Source organism: Pantherophis guttatus, chromosome 4, assembly GCF_059756535.1.
Source record: "Pantherophis guttatus breed Tessera chromosome 4, ASM5975653v1, whole genome shotgun sequence".
Taxonomy (NCBI): domain Eukaryota; kingdom Metazoa; phylum Chordata; class Lepidosauria; order Squamata; family Colubridae; genus Pantherophis; species Pantherophis guttatus.
Genome location: NC_142066.1, coordinates 134,702,798 through 134,723,176, shown reverse-complemented (window position 1 = coordinate 134,723,176; position 20,379 = coordinate 134,702,798). Strand labels below are relative to the sequence as shown.

Sequence of the window (20,379 nt, the reverse complement as noted above, 5' to 3'; positions counted from 1 at the left end):
AATGTTTCCAGTTCTTGTTAACAATACGATAAGCCCAAAAAGTTCTTTTATCAGTTCCTTCTTTTGTAATTTTAGAAAATGCAGATATAGAGGTTAGAATAAAAGTACTTATTCAAGAGAATAATTCCTTGTTACAAAAGTTAAAACTTGAACAAGCTTGATCAGCAACAAAAGATTGGCTCGCAATTTTGCAAGTAGCCATTTAAAGTATTTTTATTATATATTTTCTAAGTATTTTTTCTATAATACCAAAATATCATATAACACATTGTCATTTTATTTTACCAGAATTAAGCTACATGTCCATTTCTGCTAGGACATATTTGTGCTTTCAAAAAGCCTGGAAATGAAAAAGAAAAAAAGAAAGCTCTAGATAAAAATCTCAAAAAGTTAAATGAAATGTAAATAAACACATTAAAATTAATGGCAACCTATCAATTTCATGAAAGCAATAAAGCACTTTCATGAAAGTAGTGAAATTATTCTTGTCCCATATTCTGCATCCTCACACAATAAGATTGCTAAACTATATTTGGTTATATTTTGTTTCATTATCACAACAAATATATGAAGCAATGAAAACTGAAATATTTCAAAAGGGTTACTCAGAAAAACAGAAATCCAAATTTAAAACAATGGTCCGATTTTCAAGGACTTAGAACACAATTATATCACTTTTAATTAGCTTCCTGAAGTAACAGTATAGAGTTGGGAAGTTGCAGTTAAAATTAATAATCTTTAATTTCTGAATAATTTCAGAATTGGGATTTAAAGTTATGAGTTATAGAGCCAATTCAGAGAATCTCCATCTGTAAAATCTATATAAATCACCATAAGGTGAAGGTCTAGTATGAGGCCCAAACACACAAGAAAAGTAAGTTGACTACTTAGATAATGTATAAGGGATGAGATTCAAAGTAGCATCTGTGACAATGAGGCTAAGATAGCTTTAAAGCTTAATGCAATATACATTAAGGTGACCAGACGTCCCGCTTTTGGCGGGACAGTCCCGATTTTTAGCAATTTGTCCCGCGTCCCGCGGCGTTTCAAAAAAGTCCCGATTTTTCATTCTGCCTCCTCAGTCCCGCTGCCTCTTGAGCCCCAGCTGATGGCTAGAAGAAAAAAAAACTGTTTAAACTCTTGCCCGGGGCTTCAAAGGTAAGGTGACCAGATTTTAACATTGGTAAAGAGGGACATTGTGGGCGTGGCTTATTTTGTGGGCGTGGCTAGCTGGTCACGTGACTGGGTGGGCGTGGCTAGCTGGTCACGTGACTGGGTGGGTGTGGCTAGCTGGTCATGTGACCGGGTGGCCATGGCTATGTGTATAGGGTAAGGTGAACAGATTTTAACATTGGTAAGAAGGACACCATTGTGGGCGTGACTTATTGTGTGGGCGTGGCTTGGAGGCCATGTGACTGGGTAGGCGTGGCTAGCTGGTCATGTGACCGGGTGGCCATGGCTATGTGTATAGGGACTACTCAGAGGGCTGAAAAGTCATTTCTGACAGGTCCTCACACTTATGACCATCCTCACATTTATGCCCGTGCAGTATTCTTAACAACCATGTCACTCATTTTACAACTGCTTCTCTTCATCATGATGACAAGATAGGGCAAAAATGTAAAATGTGAGGACAGTCGTCACACTTTTGACCAGTCCTCGAACTTACGACTGTCCTCACATTTTACATTTTTGCCCTATCTTGTCATCATGATGAAGAGAAGCAGTTGTGAAATGAGTGACATGGTTGTTAAGAATACTGCACGGGCATAAATGTGAGGATGGTCATAAGTGTGAGGACCTGTCAGAAATGACTTTTCAGCCCTCTGAGTAGTCCCTATACACATAGCCATGGCCACCCGGTCACATGACCAGCTAGCCACGCCTACCCAGTCACATGGCCTCCAAGCCACGCCCACACAATAAGTCACGCCCACAATGGTGTCCTTCTTACCAATGTTAAAATCTGTTCACCTTACCCTATACACATAGCCATGGCCACCCGGTCACATGACCAGCTAGCCACACCCACCCAGTCACGTGACCAGCTAGCCACGCCCACCCAGTCACGTGACCAGCTAGCCACGCCCACAAAATAAGCCACGCCCACAATGTCCGTCTTTACCAATGTTAAAATCTGGTCACCTTAATATACATACAATTACCTAGTTCAAATACAGCTAAAAGGATTTGAAGATACAGTATGGAGACTACCTATGCTTGCTTAGTTTCTATAAAAACAAACTAGTTGCTTAGTGCCACCTATTAGTAAGTAACAATTATAACACCAGCTTAACCTGTCATTTCATTCTCCAGATTTTTGCTTTGTACTACATGGTTGTTTGCAGTTAAAATGAGGACCCAGATTGTTGGGGGCAATATGCTGGCTCTCTAAACCGCTTAGAGAGGGCTGTAAAGAACTATGAAGCGGCATATAAGTGCTACTGATATTTTTAACCTCCCAAAATAGAGTTATTTTGATGTTGTTCTAAGCAGTGGTGTTACAGCAGCATATCTTTATGAATTTTTAAATGACAGTAACAGGAATATACTGCATGCATAGTTAATTATTTGGTTTTTATATGTGAAACACCATGGATGCTTATATCGAAGTGGCACACTCTGGATTCAAGTTAAGACATGAGCATTACTTGTGCCCCTGAGCAGAATGCATTTAATTAATTCCAGCCTTGATTTGTTGGTCATTATGTTTGCCAATTTGGGTATCTTGAACTGCAGAATCATTCCAAAGATTACCAAGAAAATAGAGCAATGGATTCTTTTCATTCATCTAGAGCCAGACATGCTGCATAAAATGGCATTACATTATAATAGACTAATAGGAAAATCACTTACTTACAGGTGGCTGTGTGAAGAAATGATGAATGTGCACCAAAGGACAATGCACCAAGGACAAATGCAGTATACGTCTTTTGGTGAATCAACATAATTGAACAGTTCTGGACTGTTGGAATTCTACTGAAATTCTTGTGTCTTGTAACTCTGTGTCCAAACTGGCAACAGAACAAATGAACAGAGGTAAAAAAAGGCAAGGGAAATACACATGCCATATTGACCCAAGTGCATTTTTTCAGATTTAATTTTAGTTTAGTATGACCATCCCCTTGATTTGATCTTTCCACAAGCTCTATCCAGTACACAAACGATAAGTCTGGGAGAAATCAAACTGGCAAGCCAGAAGTGTATATAACATGAGGGGTGGGGGAATCTCAGTTTAACCAAGAACCAAATCCTGGGCTCTTCTAATAAGCTTAGAGGATAGGAAATGGTACGAATAGTACCATCTTTCCCCAATCTATTGGCATCCAGATGCACTGGCAGCTGTTGTTGTTGAGATTAAAATCCAACAATCAAAGAATATTTGATTGTGGAAGGCTGCTGTACTTAAGACTACTGAATATTTTCCCTTTTGGTCTTGGACTATGATCTCTTGAAAGTTTTCTTTTAGTAATAGAAAGGAAGTAGAAAGGAAAAATAGTCCAAATCACAGAGGATACATTATAGAGCGTGGATGCACCACCTTTTTGAGGCCAATGGGCATATTTGGATCCTGAATGGATAATTGAGAGCCTGTTGTCAAATATTGGAGGACAAGGGAGAAAAAGAATCCTGTTTAAACTTAAACTTAAACTGATGTTCTCTGTGTTTGATCGTTTCCATGCAGACATTATTACCAGATCAGGTAACATCCTCATGTTACTAAGTCTGTTTATAAACGGATGACATTATATAAATTAAATTAACAGCTAATAGATATTTAAGAATTTTCTATATCTTTTTGCAGAGCAATTGACTGCAGAGTTAAAATAAATGGAGACTGTTCCATTCATCTCTAGGCATTCTTATTTATACTTACTGCTATATTATTCATAATTTATTTGCTTCAGACAACACAAATCATGCTTTTAATAACAGTAATTGTATTTTGAAGCCAAATTGTTTTCATGAGCATCTATGTAGACCCAGACAATGGTGGAACATAACGGCTGCACTTTTTCTTTAATTTCATACATAGATATTAGCTGAGATTCCTAGGAATAAGAATGAAGAAAAGAAAAAGAGAAAGGAGACATCCATTGCAGACTTTAGCATAACCTTCAGCAGAGGATCCCAGATTTTTATTTTTTAAGTTTTAAAAGTTTTCCACTTCTTCATTAAACAGGAAACACCATTTCCTAATTGGTTGATGTTGGCTCATTTCATACCAATGAGTTTAGCCTATCTAAATCCCCACAAAATAAAGCAGAATGTTATGAAATATTTAATTTTTTAAATTATATTTTACCTTTTCTCTAAGACAGAACTTTATGATGCATGGAGTTCATTTTCCAGAATGGTTGTCTGAGGAAGTCCATACTTGTTAAAGTTGCTGAGGTTGAGATGCACTGCTCTAGGAAGAAGACAAATAATCAAAAGAAGAAACCTTATTTCTTCTGAAATCTTATTTTCGTAAGAACAAACCTGTGAAGGAGATTAGGCAGAAGAAGAATAACAGGCTCAGAATTAAGTATTGCATTCCAAAGCAAAGTCCTTTGTTTTCTTTATATAGCAACACAAATAACCTTCCCTGGATTAAAACCCACCTCATATTGCCCATGGCATTTGAAATGATTAAACATTTTGATGTCAATTTGCCTTAAATTAGATAGTGCTTCATTTTAAAATGTTAGAGGTTAATTGAAATTCCTATATATTCTGAAAAGCCTTGCAAGATGAGATTAATTCCCAGGTTCAAAACTGGGCAGGACTTTTTTCCTAACTTTTTATTTTTATGAATTAAGACATCCTTATTTTGAAGATTAGCTTCACCTAACTGTTCTTTGCTTGAGTATTTTCAGAAACTATGGAATATAAAGGAGTAATTAGACCAGTCTGTTTCTACAGCACGTTCTGTCTGTTTCTTCTTTTCATTATTAGATTTGATGACACATTTGCCGGCGTGGCTTCCTGCAGATGGCACAGAAATTTTGCAATCAGCTATAGAGAGAAAACTGTCATTTTAAAATGCAACTTTGCAGTTTGTTTCTTTTCTTTAATTGATCCAATCTTACTTTTAAAAGGGGATTTTAAAAAAAGTTTTATTGGATTTTTATTTTTAAATATGCATCAATATCAATACATGAACAGTGTGGCCTCCGGGTATAATTCAATTTGATACAAACAGCAATAATACTAATACTAATAATACTAATAGTTACATTAATTAAATTTATATAATCCTAGTATTGATATACATGTTTGTTTTAGAGTATTTACTCAATATTTCAATGTTCCATTTTAATGCCAATGATATTATTAAGTGTACATAGTAATACCATTGTTCAACCTCTAATCTTTTCATCTAATTATTATTCTATTATATAAAAATTATATCTGCTAATATTCCTCCTATTTCTTATTTCTACCTCTATTCTAACTTCTAATCAGGCCACCATTACTAATTGTAGTGTTAGTATACATGTTTATATTAAGACATACAGTAGTCCTTCATTATTTGGTTGTTCAAAGTCACAATATGCCATTCAAGTACCAATCATCCTATTATTTAAACATACCTAATACCATCTTTCAACCTCCAATCTTTCCATCTAACTATTGCTTTATATAAAGATATGTATTCTTATTTCTACCTCTATTCTAGTTTTTAATCAGGCCACCATTATATTAGGGAAAAAAATAAAAAGAAAAAAATTCCTTTCTGTCCATCATCCCTTGTGTATTTTAATACTTCAATTCTTTTTTATTTTTTAGCTTCCCTCTCATATCCTCTCTTGGATCTTTGTCTCTATCAGCACCTGTGTCTTCACCATTCAGTCTGAGTATTTCTCCCATCTCTATCCTCCTAAGCTGCCAGGCCTCCAGAATGTTACCCAAATCCCTATCTCCCTTTTATAAGTATCTTCCAAGTTATCCAATTCCATTTTTAAATCTCTTAAAGTACTTTTCCCTTGGTTTATTTCGTTAGTCCTTATTATCTTTATCATCTTCTCCTTCTCATCTTCTTGCTTTCTTTTTTGGTTTGTCTGTTCTGTCTTTCCCTCCATTCTTTCTGCTGTCTCCTCTCTTTCCTGGACTCTTTGATCTTCATTCATTATTAGTTGTAGGATATTTTCTATTTTCCCATTTATGCCTTGCAATAGGTTTTTTATCTCTATGTGGTTCTTTATCATAGTATCCCTAATGCTTTGAAATATCAATGCCATTTCTTTTGAAATCTCACTCATTCCCGCAATGGAGTATCTTGTCTTATTTTAGTAAGTCCCGCTCTTACTCAATAATCCAAAAGCAATATATTCAAGTCCAATGTTGCTCCTCAGAAAGTTCAATAATCATAGTTCTTTACATCTCAGGATTATTAATCAGTTCCCTTTAAGTAGTCAGGCAGCTTCCACAATCAAAAGTCACTTTACTTAAGAGTCTTCCTTATTCTCATAACAAAATCTCCAAAATCTATCATAAAACAGATAGTTATAGAACAGTCCCCCACAGTTCTCCAGATGAATGTTGTTTATTTCTCTTATCAGGAATTTTCCCAAGCTTGTAAGTGTATGGTATATTTTCCATTCACCAGTAAATGGCGCCCTCAGTTTAGGTTTCAGCATTGTTTCAAGTCTGATAAATTGATTAATCCAATTTTAGTTCAATTTATAGAAACAAAGTAGGCTATTCAAGTAGATAGTTCCAGCATTTTATAATGCCTTTTGAAAACAACTCCTACCCGTTTAAAAATCCAATTTTCTATGTTTTAAAAGGTCTTTAACTTTTCTCCTCTTAGTTCTTTTCTTTCAGGTCTTGGATTTTTCTCTCTATGGTTGTTGGTCGCTTTAAGAAATAGTTCTAAGAGTCTCTTTTCCTGGATTTCTTTTTTTTTCCTTTTAAAGTTAGCGTCTAAATAAAAAAAGAATCTTCTCACCCAGCTCCAGTCACAGTTCATCTACACTGCTCCTGCATATTTCTTTGTTGCTTCGGCTGTGTCCCAGCTTCATGGCAGCCATGATGGCTGCCTCTTCTCCTTGTCGTGGATGAGGAGGAAGAAGCCCTGGGTCAAGCAGGAGAGTTGCTGCTCTCTGCGACTGCAGGACACTCCTCTTTTCTCCACCACCCCTGCAAGGTTGTTTTAGCTCCTTTAGGAGCCTTCTAATGGGGAGAACTTGGCATGGGAGCGTAGAGACCCCCTCCTAGTGTCCAATCTCACAGCAACGTCAGCCAGAAGTCCCGGGTTTTTTAAAAAAACAGGTTTGTAACAAGGAAAGATATGAAGTTGAAAAAAATTGTCTAAAAAGAAAAATGGTGGCTGAGAAATCGATACAATATGATCCTCTGCTTTGATCAGAACAGAAGCTGACCTACTGAGATGGCTAAAATGTTCAGAGCCAGCAAAGATCCAGGGCAGATTCCAATGTTTTATTAATCTGGATCAAGAGAGTTTGCTTTTTCTAATATGGATGTATACCCCAGTAGAAATCTGGATCATTACCATCATTATCGTCATTTATACCCCAGTTTTTTACATGTAGCTTTTCCTATCATGTGGATCTTTTGAATACAACCTTCTCAAGTATATTCAGTTGTTATCTAAATTCTTTGACTCCAAAAAAACAAACAAATAACCCGCACACATTTCCTTGATATTTATATAGGAATCTGCAGTCCATACTTTTTAGAATATGACTAGACAACCCATATGTCTTTGGATCATCATTTCCATTGTGTTATCATTTTAGAGACATTTCCTTGCCCAAGCAGATCAACAGAATGGCCACGGGCAAGCAAGAAAGCAATGGAAGTGAGAGTGATTTCTGATTTCCAACTGGCAGTCCCACTGACTTTGTTTGTGGAAAGCTTGCAGGAAGAGTCAGTGGGGAAGCTGTCAGGGTAAGTCTCAAGTTGCTTGTGTAAGTCCCCACTTTGCACTCCCTCCCTCAGGCCCTCTGCACTCATAGTGCACCATTCATGTGCCCTGAGCATCCTCCCTGACCTGCACCTTCCCAACCTGTGCTGCATCCCTGACCTTTGCTGTACTGACCTGGCACACTCTTATCTATCCACCCTGACCCATCCTGTGCCTACATGTATCCTCATGCTGTGTCTGTGACCCTGAATCTTGTTGCATCTCTTATGCACCCCCTTGCTCCCTTCCCTACCCATCAGCAGCCACTTAGTGCTGAATTTGATTGTTCTTTTCAAGACATTTGATTACCAAATTAGGTAATATTATCAATGTCAGCACTGATGATGTTGCTCAGTTTAGTAATGAAACATCTGCAAGAAAACCAAGCTCAGAGAGCCTCAAGGACCCCACATTCCAACCCTGATCTACAAATATTCTTTCTATTGGTATCAGCCACTTACCTGCCTGCTGGCCTTTTTGACTTGCAATTTCCTCCTGGATTCGCCACTGACTTTGCAGGGAAGCTGGCATAAGCAAAGATGCTTAGATTAAACTCAAGTTTAGACTTCCTATCAGCATCCCCATTGACTTGTGGGAAGCTCACATGAGCACAGTTTATTGCAAAAGTGTTGTGGTGCAGCAGTGGCCTTTTCAAGTTTTGTCCAATTGAAGGTTACAAACAGACACAGGTGTTTTAGTAATATATTGGGGGTCGGGTTTCTAGTATAACCCAAAGGTGCTTTTTTCAAAAGGCAACTTGACTTTCTTTATTTTTGCTTGAAGACATTTTGCTTCTCATCCAAGAAGCTTCTTCAGTTCTGAACTTTCTTGGATGAGAAGCAAAATGTCTTCAAATTAAAAAAAAAAATGAAGTCGTCTTTTGAAAAAAAGCACTTTTGAGGCAACCATGACCTGGATGACTGAGAGTTTCCATAGATACTTCTAGTGTAACCTATTTCTTTCCCCTTTTAAAATGTAACTGTTATTTGGTTTCTAATGAATTGTATATTTTATATATTCCTGAACTGCTATCTCATGTGAAAAAGAAGAATTACAAAGGAAGAACAGAAAAACACAGCCATTCATTAGCATCTGTTACTTTCAGGGACCTATGTATATATATAAAATATGTGCAGCTGTGTTGCACTGAACATTCCCAGTGGGAAAATTAAGCTTTGGGGTCATTTAACCTTCTTGGCTTTTGAATTTAGGGAATAAGCTCTTTCCAAATTAAATTCTTTCTAGTTTGGAGAGATAGTTTGCCTAGGATTCATTTTTCTGTTCACCTTTAAGTGTATTTGTGTTATGTATTTGTTTTATTCCTCAAGTACATCATCACTGCTCATTTTGTTTGCTCATCTACCTAAGTTCCTGCGGTGCTGAATTATGAGTAATTACTGATATCCTGTAGCCATATACTAGGTAGACATTTGGAGCTGTGTGTATGCAATGGGGGACGGAGGGTCAGTATATCTGTGCATGCATAATGTGGAGAGGGGGATTCCTACTTAATGTATACTTAGATTACTTTCCTGAAACCACCCCCACCTGCTAACAAGAAAAAGGAAATTGACCTAATAATCAGAGAAGAATCAGATTGTCCTATCAACTAATAGGAATTACAGTTAGTAGAAGGGAAAGGATGGGAAATGCATTGTAGAAGATGGTTCTTGAAGAGCAGAAGTAAAGAAAGCTGTTAAAAATTAAATAATTTCATTAAGTATTATTTTACTTTCAGTTCTAACATCATAGTCCTAAGGTCCATTTGAAGACTCTCCTTCTGAACTGCTGTAGAAAATCTCAATACAATTAGTCCTTGATTTACAACCACAACTGAGCCCATTCTCAGGCTACTTTATCCATTTTATATCCATTTCTCACCTTAGCCCAATAATTGTCAGATCCCTTTTAAATGCCATTCATGTGATAATCTATTATGCTATTACAGTAAATGGTATAATATGAGTACTTCCAACATTCACTGCCCACTAATTACTTTGTGCTCTGAGATTTAGTGAAGATTCTAATGTTTTATTGAAGTAATAATGTATATGGAAATCTCCATGTAAATAAGCATGTTGTAGTAGGAGGATTGTAAATTAGAATACAGCATAAGCAGAATTCCTTTGCTCTTTAGATATGCTGGAAGCTTTCCTTCTTATTTCAAGGTTCAAGCAGGGCTCAGCAAACATGTGATTCATTCTATGATATACAGAGCATTCATAACTTCTGGAGGCAAGTTGTTCCATTGATTAATTGTTCAAACTGTCAGGAAATTTCTCCTTAGTTCTAGGTTGCTTCTCTCCTTGATTAGTTTCCACCCATTCCCTCTTGTCCTGCCCTCAGGTGCTTCCGGGAATAGCATGACTTCCCCTTCTTTGTGGCAGCCCCTGAGATATTGGAACACTGCTATCATGTCTCCCCTACTCCTTCTTTTCATTAAACTAGACATACCCAGTTCCTGCAGCCATTCTTCATATATTTTAGCTTCCAGTCTCCTAATCATCTTCGTTACTCTTCTCTGCACTCTTTCTAGAGTCTCCACATCTTTTTTACATCATGGCGACCAAAACTGGATGCAGTATTCCCAGTGTGGCCTTACCAAGCCATTATAAAGTGCTATTAACACTTCACATGATCTTGATTCTAGCCCTGTTTATGCGGCCTAGAACTGTGTTGGCTTTTTTGGCAGCTGCAACACACTGCTGCTCATATTTAAATGGTTGTCCATTAGGACTCCAAAATTCCTCTCACAGTTACTACTATTGAATGAGGTACCACATATACTGTACCTGTGCATTATGTTTTTCTTGCCTAAATGTAGAACCTTACTTTTTTCACCATTGAATTTCATTTTGTTAGATAGTGCCCAATGTTCAAGTCTGTCAAGATTCTTCTGTATCTTAAGCCTACCTTCCGGATTGTTGGCTATTCCTGCTAGCTTGGTGTTGTCTGCAAATTTAATGAGTTCCCCATCTATCCCCTCATCCAAATCATTGATGAAGATGTTGAAAAGCACTGGGCCTAAAACAGAGCCTTGGATAATCCACTGATACTTCCCTCCATGAAGATGCAGTTCCATTGAGGACCACACATTGAGTGTGGTTGGTCACCCAGTTACGAATCCATCTGGTGGTGATGCTGTCTAAACCACATTTTTTATTTTATCTAGTAGTAGGTTATGTTCTACTTTATCAAATATCTTACTGAAGTCCAAGTAAATTATATTGACAGCATTCCTCTGGTCCACTAATTTTGTCACCTTGTCAAAGAATGCAATAAGATTAGTCTGGCATGATTTGTTTTTGACAAACCCATGTTGGCTTTTGGTTATTACTTTATTTGCTTCTAGGTGTTCGCTGATTCATTGCTTGATTATCTTTTCCAGAATCTTCCCTGGTATAGAGGTCAGGCTGATAGGTCTATAATTTCCTGGATCTATTTTTTTCATTTTTTGAAGATGGGAATTACATCAGCTCTTTTCCAGTCCTCTGTGGAAAGTGCTCCAGGATCTTTGAAAGGTATAGTTCAGTGGTTCTGAGATAATTATTCCTGATTCTCCCACTTTTGAGATGATCCACAGAAAAACTCTGAATTTGACCAATATGTTTGATATTTTAAATGGTGCTCTACAGTCCACCCAATCTGTGTTTTTGTGTTTTGTTTGCCAACTATTCCCTTGAGAAAATGGCATTTTTTAGTAGAGCTCATAAAACCTACAACTACATAGAAGCAAGGAAGTCTTAATTCTCCCCCCTTTTATTGACTAGCATTAAATCTTGGGATGAATCACTCTATGACTGCAATATGGGCTTAGATCAAAGAGTTAATTTGTCATATATATATATATATATATATACATACATACATACATACATACATACATACATACATACATATGTGTGTGTATGTGTGTGTGTGTATAGTTAATATTTCGGGAAAATATTTAGAAAAAACCACGAAGATAAAGATAAAATCAAGTACTATAAGTAAAGAAATCCAACAAACAATTATTCCCAGAGAAAAATCATCAAAATGCCCAAAACTATATGGCCTCCCAAAAATACACAAAGATGGAATACCTCTCAGACCCATAGTAAGTTCCATAGGCTCACCGTTACAAAATCTAGCCAGATATTTAGCAAAACATCTGCAACCTTACGCAGAATCTGCTGCTTCATATGTACAGAACTCATACCATTTCATACAAATAATAAAAAAGCAACACATAAAAGAAAATGACCTTCTTGTAAGCTTCGATGTTGTATCACTATTCACACAAATACCTGTCAAAGAAGCCCTGTCATCAATTAAAAACAAATATCAACTACCAAAACATATCACAGATTTAACAGAACATTGTTTATCCAACACATATTTCATACACAGAGGACAGAGATATAAACAAGTAGAAGGTGCACCAATGGGATCACCATTATCACCAATCATCGCTAATCTTTTCATGGAAGAATTCGAATCCAATGCTTTAGAAAAAACTGTTAACAAACCAAAATTATGGCTCAGATATGTTGATGACACTTTTGTGATCTGGCCACATGGAAGAGATAAACTGGAAAACTTCTTAGTATATTTGAACAGCCTCCATCCCAAAATAAAGTTCACCATGGAGATAGAATCAGAAAACCAGTTACCTTTCCTCGATGTATTAATTTATAAAAAATCTGATGGCACCTTAGGACATACCATCTATCAAAAGAAGACACATACGAACCTCTATCTCAACGCCAAATCACACCACCATCCAGCACAAATAAATTCTGTTGCCAAAACATTAACCACAAGAACTAAACGTCTGGCTGATGAAGCACATTTACAAACAGAATTATATACACTAACTAATGTACTGACATCAAATGGGTTCTGTAGAAATAAAGTCATCAATATGATCCAACATGCAACACCTAGACAGAAGAAAAAACAACAAGAGGAACAAAACAATGGGAAAGCCATCTTGCCCTATATAAGGGGAACAACAGATAAAATTAGCAAAGTACTACATAGACACAACATCAAAACCATATTTTGCACAGATAGAAAGATATCGTCCATTCTGAGAAACCCTAAGGACAAAATAGAATTAGAAAACCAAGGCATATACGAAATTCCGTGTGCTTCCTGCCCATCAACATACATTGGACAGACCAACAGAAGAATGAGTGTGCACATCGAGGAACACAAAAACTCAATACAAAAGCAAGAACACACATCATCATTAGTTCAACACATAAATACAACAGGACACAATATTAGTTTTAATAACACAAAAACAGTTGCAAAAATAGAACATCTCAATGGCAGAATAATCAGAGAGGCAATTGAAATAGAGAACAGACCATATTGCATGAATAAACGGGATGACACTTCACGTCTGCCTACTATTTGGAAACCTGCTCTCATAGATAGACGAATCTTAACACCAAATATAAAACATAGATCAAGTATTAATCAAAAAGCATATACAAGTCCCAACCAAATCATATTCAAACCAGCCACAAAGATGAAGCCCTGCCACCTAGTGGAGAAAAACCGACCATACACCCGAAGCCAAGCCAATAAACACATACTGGGACTCCCAACCAATCAGAATGAAAAGGTGGAGTCATCCCAGACTACCAGCACCAGATTTGAAATAGTAATGGCAGTTACTGCAAAAGACTCCTCACATAAGCCTGATGATGGCAGATGAGATTCTGTCGAAACGTCGCTTCTACCCTTTTAGGGATATATCCACAATTACACGGGAAGAAACCCGAAATATTAACTATACACACATATATACCCGTGAAAACTTACATAGACATATATATGTATATATATATATATGATGATGGCTAACGAGCCAGAAATAGATCTATATAAGTCTCTCACTAGGCAGCATAGGGCAGCATAGGGCCTGCTGGCTGCCAGAAGAAAAAAGCCCAGAATCAAGTGGATGTGACTCCACTGAGCTTGGGCTGTAGAAAGAAAAATCTTGGTTACGTAGGAGAAAACTGGCTAAAAGAAAAACACACATAAAACCTATGAAAAGGAAGAAAAAAGTAAGAAAATAGATATTGTACCTTTACAGGGAGGATACATGAGATGTGGGTGTGGCTTACTGATGATGGCTAACGAGCCAGAAATAGATCTATATAAGTCTCTCACTAGGCAGCATAGGGCAGCATAGGGCCTGCTGGCTGCAGGTCTTTGGTTATTCGGGTTTCCTCCTGCGTAAAATTGGAGGTTTCTTGGCAACGTTTCGATGAGGTCTCATTCGTCATCTTCAGGCTGGTGTTCTCGGCTTCGTGCTTCTAGGAGCAATGTGTGTGTTCTTCAATGCGTGCACTTATTCTTCTGTTGGTTTGTCCGATGTATGTGGTGGGGCAGGCGGTGCATGGGATTTCATATACTCCTTGATTTTCTAACTCAATTTTGTCTTTGGGGTTTCTTAGGATGGTGGATATTTTTCGGTTTGTGCAGAATGCTGTCTTGATGTTGTGTTTGTGGAGGATCTTGCTGATTTTGTCTGTGGTGCCTTTTATGTATGGGAGGAGGGCTTTATGTATGGGAAGAGGGGAGGAGGATGGCAAAGTTAGAGTTAGAAAATCAAGGAGTATATGAAATCCCATGCACCGCCTACCCCACCACATACATCGGACAAACCAACAGAAGAATAAGTGCACGCATTGAAGAACACAAGAACTCAGTCAGAAAAGAGGAACCAACTTCTTCCCTGGTCCAACACCTCAAAGCCACAGGACATGATATTGACTTTAAAAAGACCAGAACTATTGCCAAAACTGAACACTTTAACAACAGAATAATCAGAGAAGCCATCGAGATAGAAAAACGTCCACACGGACTTCCGGTTGGTGACTTGCAGCGACAGGGTGTGGAGTGAGTGCTCGCTGCTCCTCTTCACCTCTTTTCATCACGTTTTGGGGATCCCTTGGGGGGCGCAGGACCCGGAGAGCCCTGCGGACAAGAGAGGAAGCCAGGCGAGTGGGAAAGTGGGGCGCAACCACTTCTCGCTGGACCCGGCGGCTCTGTCAATCCAACGTGGTGAGCTGGCCGCTAATGGCCGGCCTGAAGCTGCAATAGCCGGCAAGTGACGGGGAGTTAAGAAGGAGATCGGAGGTGCGGTGTTAGCTCTAAAACCTTATTCCCATACCCTGGAGTGATCTAGCGCCGAAAGAGGAGGTCGGTGCTGTCGGGAGAGGAGCGTTTTGATCCGATGTGAGGCGGCGACAGAGAGGGTAAAGCGGATTACAACTACAGAGACCCGACAACCCGACGAGCTGACGAGAGTCACAGAGGGAGCAGATTGTCTTTTTAAAGAGCTCCAGATGGTGCGGTGAGAAAGGAAAAGCAAAGGGAAAGTCTCTTGGGGCGGTTGGGTTTTGTTTGGCGATCAAAGTGAAAAAGAAGAAGGAGAAATTTGTGACCTGCCTTTGAGAGCTCTAGAGAGTGCTGGAGAAACAGGAAGTGCGTCCATCGAAGTGGAAGACTGAAACAGCGGAGGACTGACAAGGAGACGCTCTAGTCGTGAGTGTTTACCACTGAGAAGCGTCGGAACCTAGCAGAGCTGAGAGGCGAAGATTTAAAGCTGGGCGATCACTGTTTTACATCATAGATATACTTTTATTCATTTCCCTTCCTGCTCTTTCAAGTATCTGGGACTTTAATACTCAGAACTTTGATTCTGTCCCTGATAAGTACTTTTAAAATTACCAAAAAAAAAAAAAAAAAAATTACACTATACTATCAAGTAGACTATCTATCAAGTAGATTTCCTTAGTGTTAAGAAATATTGAACTCATAAAATTGATTAATTAATTAAGTATTGACCTTATTTAATAGTTATTGATAAAACTTTATATTAGGATATAGACTTGTATTTATTGAATTGATTTGATACAATATTGATATTTTATATATATTTATCTAGGTATATTTATTTTATCTATTTTATCTATTTAATCTTAAATATTTATTCCTATTGGTAATAGTTATTTCATTGATATTCACTTTATAGTAATATTGTATTCCATATTAAGGGCTAAACTTAGATATATAAGAATTATTGAGAGAATTGATAAATTTTATTAATCAATCTATTAACGTAATTTATTAACTGCTCAACTTATTAACTTATTAATTCATTTACATTAACAAATTATATTAAGACTGCACTTAGCCTTATAAGAACCCTACTTTTACATATTGCGGTTAGCTGCAACGTAGAATTATCGTATCATAGTAATCTTTAAATCAAGTTCTACCTGAAACATATTAAGAGATTAGTGGGAACTAATTAAGGAGGTTGGGACTTAAGATAGTGCCCCGGAGTAAAAGGTGGCAAGCGCCATTGGATGATTATTTGGAGAAAGATAGAAAATATAATTAGAGATCAAAAAGCACTTTTGAAAGAAATGGCAAGTTTGACATCAACAATCGCAAAAACCAATAAAAAAGTGCCATCCATCCCCACGTTAGCAATGTCATCTCCAGCCACCCAGAAATTAGTAGAAGGTCCACAGAAAACAGACAAACCCCCAGCAACTCCAACACTGCAGACGGTACAATCGTCTCTGTTAACAATACAAGAAACCATGCTTGCGATGCAAGAAAAACTTTTGAATAGCCATTCTGAATTGAAACTGGATATACATGGACTTGATGCTAAAATGAATGAGATTCAAATTTTGATCGCTAGTAACAAGAACAGAATTCAAAAAGCGGAACAAAGAATAGAAAAAAACGAGAAGAAACTGGACATGGTTGATCAAACCCTGTTGGCGCAGAATAAAGAAACGGAAGATGCCCTAATTCAACTCGAGATGGACAAGGCCTCATTTTACTTGCAATTCCAAAACATAGTGGAAGACAAAGAAGAGGACTTAGGAGATAAGATGGCTGAGTTGATTGCAGTGACTCTCCAACAGGATAAGCAAGAAATAATTCGAGAGATCGACGAAATCTATAGAGTCCAAACAAATTACGTGAGAAGGAATAGGCTCCCTAGAGAAGTCCATGTTCGGTTCGCTAGGAAAAAAGTGAGAGACATTTTGTATAATATTGCCAGGGAGGAAAAAATTATCTTTGGGGGAAAAGAAGTGAACATCTTAAAACAAATTCCAAGGAGAGTGAGGGAGAGGAGGAAAAACTATAGATTTTTGACAAACCAACTAAACAGGAGAAGTATAATATTTAGGTGGCTTTTGCCAGAAGGAATGCTTATATCCTGGCAAGGGAGGAAAATCAAAATCGATTGTGTAAGCGATGCCCAAGTCTTCCTAGAGCAATTAAGGAGAGGTGAAGAGGAACAAATTAGTAAGGAGGAAAACGAAATAGTAAATACGGAAGAAGAGACATCTCAAGAACAAATCACAACAGAAGATATAGAAGAGGAGAAGAAAAAGGAAGACACAGAAGAAAGGGGGGAAAAAACTAGACCAGTGAGAGCAGTAACTTTAAAAGGTAAATAAGAACCAGAGACTAGAGAACAGTTACAGGAATGAATGATACTAAGATCTTATCGTTAAATGTGAACGGTTTAAATGATTACAAAAAAAGGAGGATAGTATTGTCGAAATTGGCGAAACAAAATCCCAACATAATTTGTATCCAAGAGGTCCACATAAAAAAAGAAGAAGCCAACTATTTAAATTATACTAAATTTGGTAAAGTATTCTTTTCATTAGCTGAGAAAAGAAAAAGGGGGGTGGCTATCTATGTTAAGAAAGGAATAGAGGCAGAATGTAAATATAAAGATGAAAAAGGGAGAATACTTATAGTAGAAATAACGAGAGGTAATTCTAAGGTGTTATTGGTTGGGGTTTATGCCCCGAATAAAAAACAAGGGAAATTTTACCGTAAATTACATGAACAGCTGGCAAATTGGGCAAATTACGAAATATGTATGTTAGGGGACTTTAATGGAATAATAGATCCAAAATACGATTACAAATGTGATATAACTAAAAAGAATAAAAGATCTCCCTTACCAAAGTCTTTTTTTGATTTAGTGGACGAGATAAACCTAGTCGATATGTGGCGTATCCTACACCCCCATGACAGACAATTTACCTTCTATTCAATGCCACAAAACTCTTGGTCTAGTATAGATATGGTCTGGGCTACCAGAAAACTGGGTCTAGAAATTAAAAAGGTCAACATGTGCATAAATGCTTGGGCAGACCATAAGTTCCTTGAAATTAGCTGGCACCACGATACAAAGAAAATACAACAGAGATGGAGCCTAAGGACTAAGCTGCTATATGAAGAAGAGTTTATACTGAAATTGAATGAAGAAGTCAAACGCTTCTTCATAGAAAATGGAAACCGAGAGACAGCCAAAGAAATTGTGTGGGACACTATGAAGGCATATGTGAGAGGGGTTGCCATTTCATATGCTGCCTTCAAAAACAAGGAAAAAAGAAAGACTAGAGAAGAGCTCACTAATAAGTTATCGCAAGCTGAAGATAAACTCCAGCAATGCCCGGGAGATGAAGCAATCAAACAACAGTGGTCGATGACGAGTCATAGATTGAACTTACTGGACCAAGAGGAAATGGCGCAAAAAATAAAAAGAACCAAGCATTATTGTTTTGAGAACGCTAACAAGTCAGGGAGATGGCTGGCATATAAACTAAAAAAAGAGAAGGAAAAAAATCAAATATTAGTATTAGAAGACTCCCAGGGTAATTTGCTGACGAAGGAAGAAGATAAATTGGAGAGTATAAGAAAGTTTTATGAAGGCTTATATAAAAGTGAAGGAATTGCGTCAAACAAGGTAGAACAGTACCTGTTGGATGCTAATCTACCGTTAATCCCTGAAGAAGAAAAGGAAAGGTTAAATGAAAAGATCACTATAGAGGAATTAAAAACGGTCCTTTCTAAAATAAAGAAGAATAAAACTCCAGGCCCAGATGGTCTTCCCGGGGAATTATACCAAAAATTTGATGATGCCCTAAAATTAGAGTTACTAGAAATACTGAATGAGGCTCTGGCGGGTATCACAATTCCAGATTCGTGGAGGGAAGCGTATTTGACGCTTATTTTGAAAGAGGGTGCCGACCCGAAACAGATATCCAACTACAGACCTATCTCATTGTTGAACGCAGATTATAAACTGTTCATGAATATAATTGCGGAGAGGTTCAAAAATTTTTTAAATCGGTGGATACACAAAGATCAAAATGGCTTTCTCCCAGGGAGACAGATCAGAGATAATCTGAGAATAGTTTTAAACACCTTTGAATACTACGAACAACATCCTGAAAAACAGCTGGCCTTAATGTTTGTCGATGCCCAAAAGGCATTCGACAACTTGAATTGGACGTTTATGATAAATCAAATTGACCTAATGGGATTCGGTACTAACTTTAGGAAGATGATTGAGAATATCTATAAAAACCAGAGGGCAAATATACTAGTGAATGGAGACAGAACCCAATTGTTCCAGATTCAAAAAGGAGTGAGGCAGGGATGCCCCCTGTCTCCCTTATTATATATTTTGGCGCTAGAGAAGCGCTACTAAGCGCTACTTAGAAAAATAAGAGCTAACAATGATATCAAAGAATTAAAGATTAGGAACAAATTATTCAAAACCCAAGCTTTTGCTGACGATGTAGCCCTCATAATGGAAGACCCATTAGAATCCGGTGGAAAATTAATGCAGGAAATACAGGAATATGGAGAGGTGGCGGGCCTTAAATTCAATAAGGATAAAACTAAATTATTAGTGAAAAACATGACAGACCTTCAAAAGGAAGAATTGGAAGATTTATTAGGCCTCCAGACAGTTAGGAAAATAAAATACTTAGGAATATGGATCACCACGAGATTCTCCTCATTAAAAGATGATAACTATATTCCCCTTCTGCAGAAAACACACCAAGATCTTGAAAGATGGAAAAAGCTCAAATTGTCTCTGATTGGTAAAATTGCAGCAATTAAAATGAATATCCTACCAAAAATTTTGTTCCTATTCCAAAACATTCTGTTATCTTTAGATAAAAAATTCTTTTTGGACTTGAACAAACATATCAGGAATTTTCTGTGGGAGGGCAAGAAATCGCGGATTTCTTTTAAGATACTCCAAGGGAAAAGGAATTTGAGAGGTTTTGGGCTCCCTGACTGGGAACTATATCAAAGGCGGCAAAAATAATCTGGATTAAGGAGTGGATCAAGTTACAAGATAGGAGAACCCTGACCTTGGAAGGACATGACCTTCTAGAAGGATGGCACTCCTACCTTTGGGATATAAAGAACAAGAAAAAATCCTATTTTCATAAACATAAAATTAGGGAGACCCTTATTCACACGTGGGTCGAAATTAGACAGAAGATCTATATGAAAGTACCCAACTGGCTTTCCATCATGGAAGCGTTGGCGGCACCAAACAGGAGAGATGAGTGCAAATGGGGTACATACAAGGATATCCTCGATGAAGAAGGGAAACT

General features: G+C 37.5%; 1 long non-coding RNA gene across 1 annotated transcript in view; it reads right to left on the bottom strand.

Moving 5' to 3' along the window:
* LOC117655054 (uncharacterized) overlaps positions 1–20,379 on the bottom strand; it is a 43,102-nt gene continuing 22,723 nt past the window's right edge. The window contains exons 2-4 of the long non-coding RNA XR_004588520.3: positions 4,307–4,411; positions 2,857–3,014; positions 1–1,112 (exon numbers count right to left, since the gene is read on the bottom strand). This is a non-coding gene — a long non-coding RNA (uncharacterized LOC117655054). The remainder of the gene's footprint in view (positions 1,113–2,856; positions 3,015–4,306; positions 4,412–20,379) is intronic.